The sequence below is a fragment of the Tachyglossus aculeatus genome, chromosome 10 (genome assembly GCF_015852505.1).
Source record: "Tachyglossus aculeatus isolate mTacAcu1 chromosome 10, mTacAcu1.pri, whole genome shotgun sequence".
NCBI classification, from domain to species: Eukaryota; Metazoa; Chordata; class Mammalia; order Monotremata; family Tachyglossidae; genus Tachyglossus; species Tachyglossus aculeatus.
The window spans coordinates 19,530,474-19,544,643 of NC_052075.1; the positions used below are offsets into that span (position 1 = coordinate 19,530,474).

Below are 14,170 nucleotides of genomic sequence, written 5' to 3' on the forward strand. Positions count from 1 at the left end.
CTGACTCCCATAAATGTTGTGGGCGCTTACTAAATAGCCGTGGTTGACAGCACTGAGACAGCTGCATCCTGTACGTGGTTAAGGGAATGGTGGCATCAGAGTTGTTTTAGGAAGTTCCAGGAAGAATTCTTCCTAAACTGAGGAAGGTTTCAGTTGTTGAAGAGGAGAGAGATTGTAGGCTTTAGTAATCGTCTTGCACTTTTACAGACATTCTTTTCTGCGCTAAGCCAGGATTAAAGGAAAAGAAATCCAGAAAAAAACGGACTTTCTACCCTTTTGTGCGCGCAGTCGATTCGGGTTCATTTATTTATTTTATTTGTACATATTTCTTCTATTTATTTTATTTTGTTAATATGTTGTCTGTCTCCCCCTTCTAGACTGTGAGCCCACTGTTGGGCCGTCTCTAGATGGTGCCAACCTGTACTTCCCAAGCGCTTAGTACAGTGTTCTGCACACAGTAAGCGCTCAATAAGTACGATTGAAGGAATGAATGATTCATCGTCACTCAAAATGAGCCCAGCTAAACCATGATTCCCCTCGCATGATTCTGGTAGCATGTGAGCTTGTTTCGCACTTGCTCATCTTCCCTTGCCCGGAGACTTTGAGTGGTTAGGACGGTCACCAAGGACTCTTGCTTCCGTGAGATGAGAAGCGTGTGTGGTCTCATGTGAGGCCTCATGTGAGGCATGTGAAGCTCACTGTGGGCAGGGACTGTGTCTGTTTATTGTTATATTGGGCTCTCTGCACACAGTAGTTGCTCAATAGGTACGATTGGATGAATGAACAGGCACTGTGCTAGACGTGTGGAGCAATGTGATTGTTTCAGGGCAAGGGCCTCATGAATCCAGTGTTCAAGTCATGGGACTTGGCAGCAGGAGATAATAATATAATAATAATAATAATGGCATTTGTTAAGCACTTACTATGTGAAGCAGCGTGGCTCAGGGGAAAGAGCCCAGGCTTTGGAGTCAGAGGTCATGGGTTCAAATCCCAGCTCTGCCAACTGTCAGCTGCGTGACTCTAGGCAAGTCACTTAACTTCTCTGGGCCTCAGTTACCTCATCTGTAAAACGGGAATGAAGACTGTGAGCTCTCAGTGGGACAACCCGATCACCTTGTTCTCTGTCTCCCGCTTCTAGACTGTGAGCCCACTGTTGGGTAGGGACTGTCTCTATATGTTGCCATCTTGTACTTCCCAAGTGCTTAGTACAGTGCTCTGCACCCAGTAAGCGCTCAATAAATACGATTGATTGATTGATTGTAAGCTCCCCAGCACTTAGGACAGTGCTTTTGGGTAGGGACTGTCTCTATATGTTGCCAACTTGTACTTCCCAAGCGCTTAGTACAGCGCTCTGCACACAGTAAGCGCTCAATAAATACGATTGATGATGATGATGATGATGCTTTGCACATAGTAAGCACTTAATAAATGCCATTATTATTATTATTATTATTATTATTATTATTATTCTGTGCAGAGCACTGTTCTAAGCGCTGGGGGGATACAGGGTGATCAAGTTGTTCCCCGTGGGGCTCACAATCTTAATCCCTGTTTTACAGATGAGGTAACTGAGGCTCAGAGAAGTTAAGTGACTTGCCCAAGTTCACACAGCAGACATGCGGCGGAGTCGGGATTCGAACCCACGACCTCTGACTCCAAAGCCCGGGGCTCTTTCCACTGAGCCACGCCGATGGAGGGAGAGGGATTTGGTGCTGAAAACGAAACGAAGACGAGTCCTGTTCCATTCATTCATTCAACCATATTTCTTGAGCGCTTACTGTATGCAGAGCACTGTACTAAGCGCTTGGGAGGTACAGCTTTGAGACACATCGAACTGTGCCGTATATTGGCTTAGTTGATAAAGCACGGTCACGGGTTCAAATCCCACTCCGCCAATTAATAATAATGATAACAATATTGGCATTTATTCTTTTAGACTGTGAGCCCACTGCTGGGTAGGGACTGTCTCTATATGTTGCCAATTTGTACTTCCCAAGCGCTTAGTACAGTGCTCTGCACATAGTAAGCGCTCAATAAATACGATTGATGATGATGATTTATTCAGCACTTACTATGCGCCCAGCACTGGGGGGTTCACAGTATTAATTGAAGCCAGACTGTCCACTGTAGAACTGGACAAGTGGCCACCCTCAGTCCAGGACATTTTGGCATTTCATTCATTCAGTCGATCATATTTATTGATATTTATTATATGATCATATTTATTGATCGACTTACTGTGCGCAGAGTGCTGTACTAAGCACCTGGGAAAGTACAATAGACTGTGAGCCCAATGTTGGGTAGGGACTGTCTCTATATGTTGCCAATTTGTACTTCCCAAGTGCTTAGTACAGTGCTCTGCACATAGTAAGCGCTCAATAAATATGATTGATTGATAGATTGATTGATTGTCTCTCTCTTGTCTCTATGTCTTATCTCGAGAGAAGCAGCGTGGCTCAGTGGGAAGAGCCCGGGCTTGGGAGTCAGAGGTCATGGGTTCAAATCCCGGCCCCGCCACTTGTCAGCTGTGTGATGTTGGGCAAGTCACTTCACCTCTCTGTGCCTCAGTTCCCTCATCTGTAAAATGGGGATGAAGACTGTGAGCCCCACGTGGGACCACCTGATCACCTTGTATCCTCCCCAGCGCTTAGAACAGTGCTTGACACGTAGTAAGCGCTTAACAAATGCCACCGGTATTACTATAATTATCTGTTTCTAGACTGTGAGCCCGTTGTTGGGTGGGGACTGTATCTATGTTGCCGACTTGTACTTCTCAAGCGCTCAGTACAGTGCTCTGCTCACAGTAAGTGCTCAATAAATACGACGGAATGAATGAATGTTGCCGACTTGTACTTCCCAAGTGCTTAGTACAGTGTTCTGCACACAGTAAGCGCTCAATAAATGTGATGGAATGAATAGCTATAATTCTATTTGTTCTGACGATTTTGACACCTGTCTACGTGCTTTGTTTTGTTGTCTGTCTCCCCCTTCTAGACTGTGAGCCCTTTGTTGGGTAGGGACCGACTATATATGTTGCCGAACTGTACTTTCCAAGCGCTCAGTACAGTGCTCTGCACACAGTAAGCGCTCAATAAATACGATGGAATGAATGAATGTTGCCGACTTGTACTTCCCAAGCGCTTAGTACAGTGTTCTGCATGCAGTAAGCGCTCAAAAAATATGATGGAATGAATGAATGTTGCCGACTTGTCCATCCCGAGCGCGTACAGTGCTCTGCATGCAGTAAGCGCTCAATAAATACAATGGAATGAATGAATGCTGCCAACTTGTACAACCCAAGCGCTTAGTACAGTGTTCTGCACGCAGTAAGCGCTCAATAAATACGATGGAATGAATGAATGCTGCCGATTTATAATGATAATATAATGATAATGATGGCATTTATTAAGCGCTTACAAGGTGCAAAACACTGTTCTAAGCGCTGGGGAGGTTACAAGGTGATCAGGTTGTCCCACAGAGGGCTTGCAGTCTTTATCCCCATTTTACAGATGAGGTAACTGAGGCCCAGAGAAGTCAAGTGACTTGCCCAAAGTCACACAGCTGACAAGTGGCGGAGCCGGGATTTGAACCCACGACCTCTGACTCCAAAGCCTGGGCTCTTTCCTACTGAGCCACGCTGCTTCCCGGTGCTCTGCACGCAGTAAGCGCTCAATAAATACGATTGAATGAATGAATGTTGCCGATTTGTCCTTCCCAAGCGCTTAGTACAGTGCCCTGCACACAGTAAGCGCTCAATAAATATGACTGAATGAATGAATGAATGTTGCCGACTTGTCCTTTCCAAGCGCTTAGTACAGTTCCCTGCACACAGTAAGCGCTCAATAAATATGATTGAATGAATGAATGTTGCCGACTTGTCCTTTCCAAGCGCTTAGTACAGTTCCCTGCACACAGTAAGCGCTCAATAAATACGATTGAATGAATGAATGTTGCCGACTTGTCCTTCCCGAGCGCTTAGTACGGTGCCCTGCACACAGTAAGCACTCAATAAACACGATGGAACCGATGAAGCAGTGTGGCCCGGTGGAAAGAGCCCGGATTTTGGAGTCAGAGGTCATGGGTTCTAATCCCGACTCCTCCAGTTGTCAGCTGGGTGACTTTGGGCAAGTCACTTGACTTCTCTGGGCCTCAGTTCCCTCATCTGTCAAATGGGGATGAAGGCCGTGAGCCCCCCGTGGGACAACGTGATCACCTTGTCACCTCCCCAGCGCTTAGAGCAGTGCTTGGCACGTAGTAGGCGCTTAACAAATACCACCAATCAACCAACCAATCAATTGTATTTATTGAGCGCTTACTGTGTGCAGAGCACCGTACTAAGCGCTTGGGAAGTCCAAGTTGGCAACATCTAGAGACGGTCCCTACCCAACAGTGGGCTCACAGTCTAAAAGGGGGAGACAGGGAACGAAACCAAACAGGCTAACAAAATAAAATAAATCATCGTCATTCATTCAATCGCATTTATTGAGCGCTTACTGTGTGCAGAGCACCGTACTAAGCGCTTGATCACGATGATCATCATGAAGGCGCAAGTGGCAGCTAGTGAAGGCTTGGCAGATACAGTTATAAAGGCCCAAGTGGTGCGGGGCCGAGGGCGAATAACAATACTAATCATCATCATCATCATCAATCGTATTTATTGAGCGCTTACTATGTGCAGAGCGCTGTACTAAGCGCTTGGGAAGTACAGATTGGCAACACATAGAGGCAGTCCCTACCCAACAGTGGGCTCCCAGTCTAATAATGACGGTGTGTGTTAAGCGCTTACTATGTGCGAAGCGCAAAGCGGATCATTACTCTATTTGACTTGTCCATATTCTATTGATTTTATTTTGTGAATGTGTCTTGTTGTCCTTCTAGGCTGTGAGGCCGCTGTGGGGGAGGGACCGCCTCTAGATGGTGGCTTCCCAAGCGCTCAGTCCAGCGGTCTGCACACGGTAGGCGCCCAATAAATAGGACGGACTGACTGACTGAATGGCAAGGAGCGTTCTGAGCGCCGACTTTTGGGTGTTGGGGGGGCGGACGAAGGCCGGTTTGGGGCCGTGAGGCCGGGCCTCCTCACCCCCCCCCACACCAAGGTGGGCTAACGGCCGGCCTCGCGCGCGCCTCTCCCCCGCCCCCCCCGCGCTTGGCGTCCGGGTGGTCGGCGCCGGAGCTCCGCCCCCCCCCCCCCCCCGGAGGGCCCAGTGGTACGGGCGGAGCGCGGCGGGGGCGGTGATTGGCCGGGCCGCGCCCCTCCCTCCCTCCCCCCCCCCCCCCGCGGCCCCCCGCGCCCCGTTATTAGGAGGAGAAGCGGCGGCGGCCGGGGCGATGGGCAAGCGTGTGCGCGTGCGCGCGCGGTGGAGCGGGACCGTCTGCAGCCGCCCAGGTAGGGGCCCAGCCGGGGCACCGTCCCCCCCTCCCCCTGCCCGCCCCCCTTCCTCCCCCTTCCCTTCCCCCCTTCCCTTTCCTTCCCCCCTTCGCTCTCCTCCCCCCTCCCCCTTCCCCCTCACCCCCTTCCCCCTCTCCCCTTTTCCCCCCTCCCCTTTTCCCCCCCTCCCCTTTTCCCCCCTCCCCTTTTCCCTCTCTCCCCTTTTCCCTCTCTCCCCTTTTCCCTCTCTCCCCTTTTCCCTCTCTCCCCTTTTCCCTCTCTCCCCTTTTCCCTCTCTCCCCTTTTCCCTCTCTCCCCTTTTCCCTCTCTCCCCTTTTCCCTCTCTCCCCTTTTCCCTCTCTCCCCTTTTCCCTCTCTCCCCTTTTCCCTCTCTCCCCTTTTCCCTCTCTCCCCCTTTCCCCCTCTCCCCCTTTCCCCCTCTCCCCCTTTCCCCTTCTCCCCCTTTCCCCCTCTCCCCCTTTCCCCCTCTCCCCCTTTCCCCCTCTCCCCCTTTCCCCCTCTCCCCCTTTCCCCCTCCCCCCCTTTCCCCCTCTCCCCCTTTCCCCCTCTCCCCCTTTCCCCCTCTCCCCCTTTCCCCCTTCCCCCTTTCCCCCTTCCCCCTCCCCCCTTTTCCCCCTCCCCCCTTTTCCCCCTCCCCCCTTCCCCCCTCCCCCCTTCCCCCCTCCCCCCTTCCCCCCTCCCCCTTTCCCCCCTCCCCTTTTCCCCCCTCTCCCCTTTTCCCCCCTCTCCCCCTTTTCCCCCCTCTCCCCCTTTTCCCCCCTCTCCCCCTTTTCCCCCCTCTACCCCTTTTCCCCTCTCTCCCCCTTTCCCCCCCTCCCCTTTTCCCCCCTCCCCTCTTTCCCCTTCCCCCTTTCCCCTTTCTTCCCCCTCCCCCTTTTCCCCCCTCCCCTCCTCCCCTTCCCTCCTCCTCCCCTTCCCCTTCTCTCCTTCCCTCTCCCCTCTTTCCCTCTCCCCTCTTTCCCTCTCCCCTCTTTCCCTCTCCCCTCTTTCCCTCTCCCCTCTTTCCCTCTCCCCTCTTTCCCTCTCCCCTCTTTCCCTCTCCCCTCTTTCCCTCTCCCCTCTTTCCCTCTCCCCTCTTTCCCTCTCCCCTCTTTCCCTCTCCCCTCCTTCCCCTCCCCTCCTTCCCCTCCCCTCCTTCCCCTCCCCTCCTTCCCCTCCCCTCCTTCCCCTCCCCTCCTTCCCCTCCCCTCCTTCCCCTTCCCTCCATCCCCCTCCCCTCCATCCCCCCTCCCCTCCATCCCCCCTCCTCTCCCCTTCCTTCCCCCTCCCCTCCTGCCCCTTTTCCCTTCCCTCTCCCCTCCCCCCCGTCCCCCTTCCTTTCTTCTCCTCCCCTTCCATTCCCTTTCCTCCCGCCCCCCAGGATCCCCTCCCCCGCATCCCCCCCCCCCCAGACTGCAAGCTCTTTGTGGTCAGGCGCCTCTTCCAAGCGCTTAGTACAGTGCTTGGCACACAGTAGGGACTCAGTAAAGACGATTGAATGAATGGATGGGACTCGTCTGGAATGTAAGCTCGTCGTCGTGCTCAGGGAGTGTGCCTGTATAGTGTTTTATTGCCCCCTCCCAAGGGCTTAGTACCGTGCTTTAGTGCTTTGATGATGATTATGGTATTTGTTGACTGGAAGCCGGCTGTGGGCAGGGATCCGGCCTGCTAATTTGTTCGTATTGTGCTCTCCTAAGTGCTTAGTACTGTGCTCTGCGCTTAGTAAGTGCTCAATAAATATCTGATGGATTTGTCTGTCAAGTACTGATCTAAGCGCTGGGGTAAGGTCGTTGTGGGCAGGGAATATGCTTACCAACTGTGTTGGACTCCCCTAAGCACCTAGTACAGTGCTGTGCTTACAGTAAGTGCTCAAGAAATATCAATGATGGTGGTGATGCTGATGATGCTGATGATTGTGGTATTTGACTGTCAAGCACTGTTCTAACTGCTGGGGTAAGCTCGTTGTGGGCAGGAAGTTGGTTGTATTGTCCACTCCCAAGCACTTAGTACATTCATTCATTCAGTCGTATTTATTGAGCGCTTACTGTGTGCGGAGCTCAACACATAGGGTCAGAGGTCATGTGTTCTAATACCGGCTCTGCCACTTGTCAGCTGTGTGACTTTGGGTAAGTCACTTCACTTCCCTGTGCCTCAGTTACCCCATCTGTAAAATGGGGATTAAGACTGTGAGCCCCCCGAGGGGCAACCCGATTACCTTGTACCACCCCCTCCAAGGCTTAGAACGCTGCTTGGCACATAGTAAGTGGTTAACAAATGCCATTATTATTATTATTATAGTAAGTGCTCAATAAATGCCATCAGATGATGATGACCCTGGGGCTCCACCCTTATGTTTCAGGCTCAGGGCGTCCAAAATCCAGTGATCGCCTCTCAAGCTGGCTGGGAGATTTGGGCCATCCGAGGCCGAGGTTCCTTGGGAAGACTGCCTGGACACCAGGTTTCCAAGAGCTCATGGATTGGAATAATTGGAATATCTGTTGACCGCTTATTTCCTGCCAAACAGCCGGATATTCGTTTCCTGATTTTCGCCTTGGTTTCGTCTCTTTTGAAGAAGTTGTGAGTTTCCTCTCTAGATGTCTTTTCTGCACTATGCCCTTTCTCTTGGGGCAGACTTTTCTTTTTTCTTTTTTCTTCTTCTCTCCCCGCAGCCGGTCAGGATGGGATCCCACCCTCGGACTAACTCGGTGCGAATAATTGGGGTTGGTGGGGAGGCTGGTTGAGGGTGCCGAATTCTATTTTTTTTCCTCCTTTTTTTTAAATGGTGTTTGTCAAACGCTTCCTGTGTATCAGGCACCTTACTAAATGCACTTGTAGATACAAGCTAATAAATACCAGTCCCCGACCCACGTGGGACTCACAGTCTTTATCCCCATTTTACAGGTGCGGTAAGTAGAGAAGTGACTTCCTCAAGGTCACACGGCAGACGTGTGGCAGGGTCAGGATTAGAACCCAGGTCATCAGACTCTCAGTCCCTTGCTCCTTTCACTAGGCCACGTTACTGCCCTTTCAGAATACTCTGGGCCACGGACGGGTCCGCTAACTCTGTTGTGTTATACTCTCCCAAGTGCTTAGTACAGTGCCCTGCATGTAGTAAGTGCTCAATAAATACTATTGATTAAGTTGGTTGATTGATAATATAACGAGTTAGGGAGCCGTTGACTCTTTTGAACTCCCCTAGGAGTCTGGGTTAGGGTAGAGGGAGAGGGTAGATCGAGGACTAAGTTTTGCCATATGTTGCCAATTTGTACTTCCCAAGCGCTTAGTACAGTGCTCTGCACATAGTAAGCGCTCAATAAATACGATTGATGTTGATGAGAGAGATGAAAGGGATTCTTTGCTTCCCTCCTGGGGAGATTTATTCCCAGACCTGGATCCCCACATCCTGGTTTTCTGTCAGGTTCTCGAAACCGTTTGAGGAATGTTTTCCTGAAGATGCTGAGCTTCGGGAAGTTTACAGCCCTGTTTTGTACAACCATCTGTCAAGAATCGTCAAAAAGAAATCAGAACCAATAGTACCACCTCCCCCCAAAAAAACTGAGGACAAAGAGAAGGTCAAGGCAAATGTCCCTGTTGGGGATGGTTAAAAACAGATATTAGTTGTGTAATGCGTTAGAAAATTGTTGCATAATAAAATGCTCTCTGTTTAATATTCATAACGGTAATCATCTCTTGGCTGAATAATATATAATCAATGGCATTAAGTCCTCTTCACTTGAAAAACCCTGTATGAAACTCCAGATAGATTGCATGGTCTCTGATTCAGACACGATCCCTGGGCCTCAGAGGCTCCTCACTTCAAAAGGAGGGTGGAATAGACACAAGGTATTTACTGAACGCTTGCTGTCTGTGCTGCTAGTTGCTTGGGAAGAGAACAATATAGTAAAATACTACTAATGATAATTATAATGATAATAAAGGTGGTAGACACCGTTTCCTGCCCATAAGGAACCCTCAAAGTCTAGAGGAAGAAATATTTAAACGAACCCCCCCGAGGTAAACAAATCAATGACAGAAATAGTGCAATTATAGATGTGCCAGGTTAGTAAGAGGGTTTAGTCGTCGACCTAACCCGAGCTCCTCACCCGAGTGAAGCCAGGGGACAAGCTCTTGACCGTACCCATATTTCCAGATTCATTTATTCATTCAATCGTATTTTGAGGGTGAAGGTAGGTAGTCTTCGCTCCTCCATCCTTTCCCGGTTATTATCAGCCGGAGACCCAAGCCCCAGTTGTACTTCCACAACAGACACTTAGTCTGTTCTGACTTAGTGGGGCAAAACCACTCTTTTTTTAATAACTTCCCCTCCAAAATAAATTTATGTCTTCCTGTGTAGCAGCAAAGCAGTCTCATCATGATGCTTGGAGCCATAGGCTTCAACAGCCTCATTTCGGCCAGGAACGCGTCTGCTCATTCTCATGTGTCGTACCCTCCCAGGCACCTAAAACAGTGCTTTGCACAGAGTAAGCGCTTAATAAATACCCCGGTTGAATCAAGCACAGATGTGTCAGAGGCGTACCTTTTATGTAGAAGTGCAATGTGTAAAGCCGAACCCGCTGGATGGATATAGTAAAATTGAATTCCCTGTGTGTTTAAGCTACTAGAGCCCGGGCCTGGGAGTGAGAAGGACCTGGGTTCTAATCCTGACTCCGCCACGCGTCTGCTGTGTGACCTCGAGCAAATCCCTTCACTTCTCTGGGCTTCAGTTCCCTCATCTGTTCAAACGGGGGTTAAGACTGTGAGCCCCATGTGGAGCAGGGACTGCGTCCAAGCTGATTAGCTCTTATCTTGCCCAGTGCTTAGTATAGTGCCTGGCATATAATAAGCACTCAACAAATACCGTTTTAAAAAATGACAGAAGTTAAGTGAGTTGACTTTGAAGTTTTACCTGGGCCAGGGCTTGGGGGATGGGAACAAAGAAAGAAATATGGATTCTTTCAAAGCCATCTTAAGCTTTTTTAGCTAAATATTTGTACACACAATTAATAAGCTCTTAAATATCATCATCAGCAACAATTGAAGATGCTAGGCTTTTTTGTGGATATCATTAAAGAAACAAAGACGATACTATACACCACCCATTAAGAAAACATTACCCAACTGGCATCACCTTTCCCTCTGTTTAGCTGCATACTATTTCAAGGGTTGAGACAAGGCAGCTCCATTTTCTCCCTTTTCCTTTCTTTCTTTAGAAGAACATTTCACATGAGCCAAAAGAATAAAAAGCTGAACTGGGGGATGCCAGATGATTATCTCTTAATTGCTTTGTCGAGCTCCAGAGCCAGGCATAGTCCGTCCATTATGATAATAATTAGAATTGTCATATTTGTTAAGCGCTTACTCTGGGCCAAGCACTGTTCCAAGTGCTGAGGTAGATACAAGGTAATCAGGTTGTCCCACATGGGGCTCACACTCTTAATCCCCATTTGACAGATGAGGGAACTGAGGCCCAGAGAAGGGAAGTGACTTGCCCAAGGTCACACAGCAGATGTGGCCGGGCCAGGATTAGAACCCACATCCTCAGACTCCAAGGCCCGTCTTCTTTCCGCTAGGCCAGGCTGCTTCCAAGAGCTTACTGTGTGCATCATCATCATCAATCGTATTTATTGAGCACCTACTGTGTGCAGAGCACTGTACTAAGTGCTTGGGAAGTACAAATTGGCAACATATAGAGACAGTCCCTACCCAACAGTGGGCTCACAGTCTAAAAGGGGGAGATAAAACCAAACATACTAACAAAATAAAATGAATAGATATGTACAAGTAAAATAAATAGAGTAATAAATATGTACAAACATATATACATATATACAGGTGCTGTGGGGAAGGGAAGGAGGTAAGATGGGGGGATGGAGAGGGGCAGAGAGAGTATAGTGGGTAAGAGGGAGTAAGGATGATGTCCCCAACTCCTCATCCTCCCCATCAGTGCTGATTACCATTAATTCATTCAATTGTTCAATCGTATTTATTGAACGCTTACTGTGCGCAGAGCACTGTACTAAGCACTTGGAAAGTACAATTCGGCAACAGATACCCAACAACTGGCTCAGAGTCTAGAAGGGGGAGACAGACAAGAAAACAATCAGACAGGCAAAATTATCGAATGCATTTAAAGCAAAATTACGCCGAGCTCTCGTGGAAGAGTAGAATAAGACACGTATTCACTGCCTTCCAGGAGTTTCCTGCGTTCAGGCCATTCCTTGGAGAAGCTGCTGCCCTGTAGTTGCCTTTTGACTCAGCCACCCCTCTATGCAGGGGATTTGGCATTTGTTAACCATCTGGAGGCTAAGAAATTTGGAGAAATAAGCCCATTTTTGTCTGTTCTAGTGAAGACATTGGTGATCATTTTCCCAGTACTTTTAAAGCACTTTTGGGTGGCGTTGCTAGCTCCATATTCAGCCTATTTTAAAGCTGCCTCAGAATCCACCAGAAGCAGCATGGTTGAGTACTGGGAGTCAGAAGGGTTGTGGGTTCTAATTCCAGCTCCGCCCCTTGTCTTCTGTGTGACCTTGGGCAAGTCACTTCACTTCTCTGAGCCTCAGTTCCCTCTTCTGTAAAATGGGTAAGACTGCGAGCTCCACGGGGGACATGGGCTGTGTCCAACCTGATAATCTTCGCTCTACCCCAAGCGCTTAGTACAGCAGCTGGCACATAGTAAGCGCCTAACAAATACCATTTAAAAAAAAAAAACCGAGGCCCAGAATGGAGAGAAAATTAGGCTAAGCCTTTTAAGTCTTAAGGCAAGCTGAGAATTTTAATAGAAATGGAAATTACAGCCATCTGCAGTATTCTATTTCTCCATGCTCATTGTCATCCAAAGTATCTAAAAATTGTGGGCTAGCAAATTTTTGTGTGATGAAACACTTTAAATTTACAATATTTACAAACTGTTTTTAAGCACTTTTCCAAAATCAGTTGCCCTACTGAGAGCTCACCTCCTCCAGGAGGCCTTCCCAGACTGAGCCCCCTTTTTCCTCTCCTCCTCCCCATCCCCCCACCCTACCTCCTTCCCCTCCCCAAAGCACCTGTATATATATTTGTGCAGATTTATTACTCTATTTATTTTGCGTGTACACATTTACTATTCTATTTATTTTGTTATTGATGTGCATGTAGCTTTAATTCTATTTGTCCTGACAATTTTGACACCTGTCTACGTGTTTTGTTGTCTGTCTCCCCCTTCTAGACTGTGAGTCCGTTGTTGGGTAGGGACCGTCTCTCTATGTTGCCAACTTGTACTTTCCAAGCGCTTAGTACAGTGCTCTGCACACAGTAAGTGCTCAATAAATATGATTTATTTATGGAGAAGAGGCGCGGCTCAGTGGAAAGAGCCCGGGCTTTGGAGTCAGAGGTCATGGGTTCAAATACCGGCTCCTGCCAATTGTCAGCTGTGTGACTTTGGGCAAGTCACTTCACTTTTCTGGGCCTCAGTTCCCTTATCTGTAAAAATGGGGATGAAGCCTGTGGACCCCCCGTGGGACAACCTGATTACCTTGTACCCCCCAGTGCTTAGAACAGTGCTTTGCACATAGTAAGCGCTTAATAAATGCCATCATTATTAATAAATGCGATTGAATAAATGAATATTCATTCAGGCTTGAGTGCTGTGCACCAAACACTACTAAGCCCTTGGAAGAGTACAATTTAACAGGGTTGACTCATTCTTTGCTCACAAGGAGCTTACAGTCATGAATATGGGCATAAGTGTCCTGGGGGTGAATAAAGGGTGCAAAGGAAATGCAGAAGGGAGTGGGAGAAAAGAAAAGGAGGGCTTAGTCGGGGAAGACCTCTTGGAGGAGCTGTGATGGGGCATGCTTATTGGACTTCAAGTGAAAAAAAATTGACAGATATTTTAAAAACATAAAATTATAGGTTTTAGAGGGCATAAAGGATGTGAGATCCCAGTTTTCATTTGGTTACTTCTGCTGCTGGAGTGGAATTTTAAATATAGAATAAGGGGTTCTTACCACCTCAATTTTCTATTTTGGTTTCTTCAACTGTCTCGAAAATTTTCTTCCCTGGCGGTTAAGGCTGTGCAGTAGGTTTTGAGTTCATTTAAGTCATTCCTCTTTGGACAAAGTTCAAAACCCATTATATTCTGGTTAACATGTCTTCTATTTAGGGAATGAAGAGAATACTTGCTTTAAGGTATAGTGGTTTGCTCACAGTGACATAATGACAGAAAACGTGACAGTGTGGTTAGTAGGGATGTGCTCACACTCTGTCCTCCCTCCATGCCAAATCATCAATCATATTTATTGAGCGCTTACTGTGTGTAGAGCACTGTACTAAGCACTTGGGAAGTACAAGTTGGCAACATATAGAGACAGTCCCTACCCAACAGTGGGCTCACAGTCTAAAAGTGCCAAATGAGATATCTCCTGGGTCACGTGTGTGATTGTTTTAAGCACTATGAGCTTTGTGTCCTTGATGGTGGAGATAAAAGTCCCGAAAGTTCTGGGGGTGGATGTAGTGCCCGAAAAGCTTTGAAATTTATGGTGGAAAGTCATGGCCAAGTCAGGCCCGTCTCCCTGGCCTTCCCATCCTCCAAATCTGCCGATTTCCTCAAGAGGAGTTGGGTAGGGGGCTGTTGCTGCAACTAAGTGTTGTCTCCCCTCACCATTCGTCGGTAGTCGATTTAGTCCGTGCCATATACTGCACGCTCTACCAAGCACCTGGGAGAGTACAGTAGAATTAGTAGACTTGAATTATTTATTTCTAGACTGTGAGCCCATTGTTGGGTAGGGACTGTCTCTATATGTTGCCAACTTGTACTTCCCAAGC

General features: G+C 48.3%; 1 protein-coding gene across 4 annotated transcripts in view; it reads left to right on the plus strand.

The window, feature by feature from the left end:
* Positions 1–5,301: 5,301 nt before the first annotated feature.
* The window catches only part of ST3GAL5 (ST3 beta-galactoside alpha-2,3-sialyltransferase 5), a 45,064-nt gene continuing 36,195 nt past the window's right edge, over positions 5,302–14,170 (plus strand). For 2 of the 4 annotated variants that reach the window (XM_038752524.1, XM_038752526.1), the window contains exons 1-2: positions 5,325–5,386; positions 7,728–7,945. The gene's annotated coding sequence lies outside the window, so the exon portion shown is untranslated. Of the gene's footprint in view, positions 5,387–7,727; positions 7,946–14,170 lie in introns of all 4 variants that reach the window. The other 2 variants (XM_038752525.1, XM_038752527.1) reach the window with 1 other exon arrangement.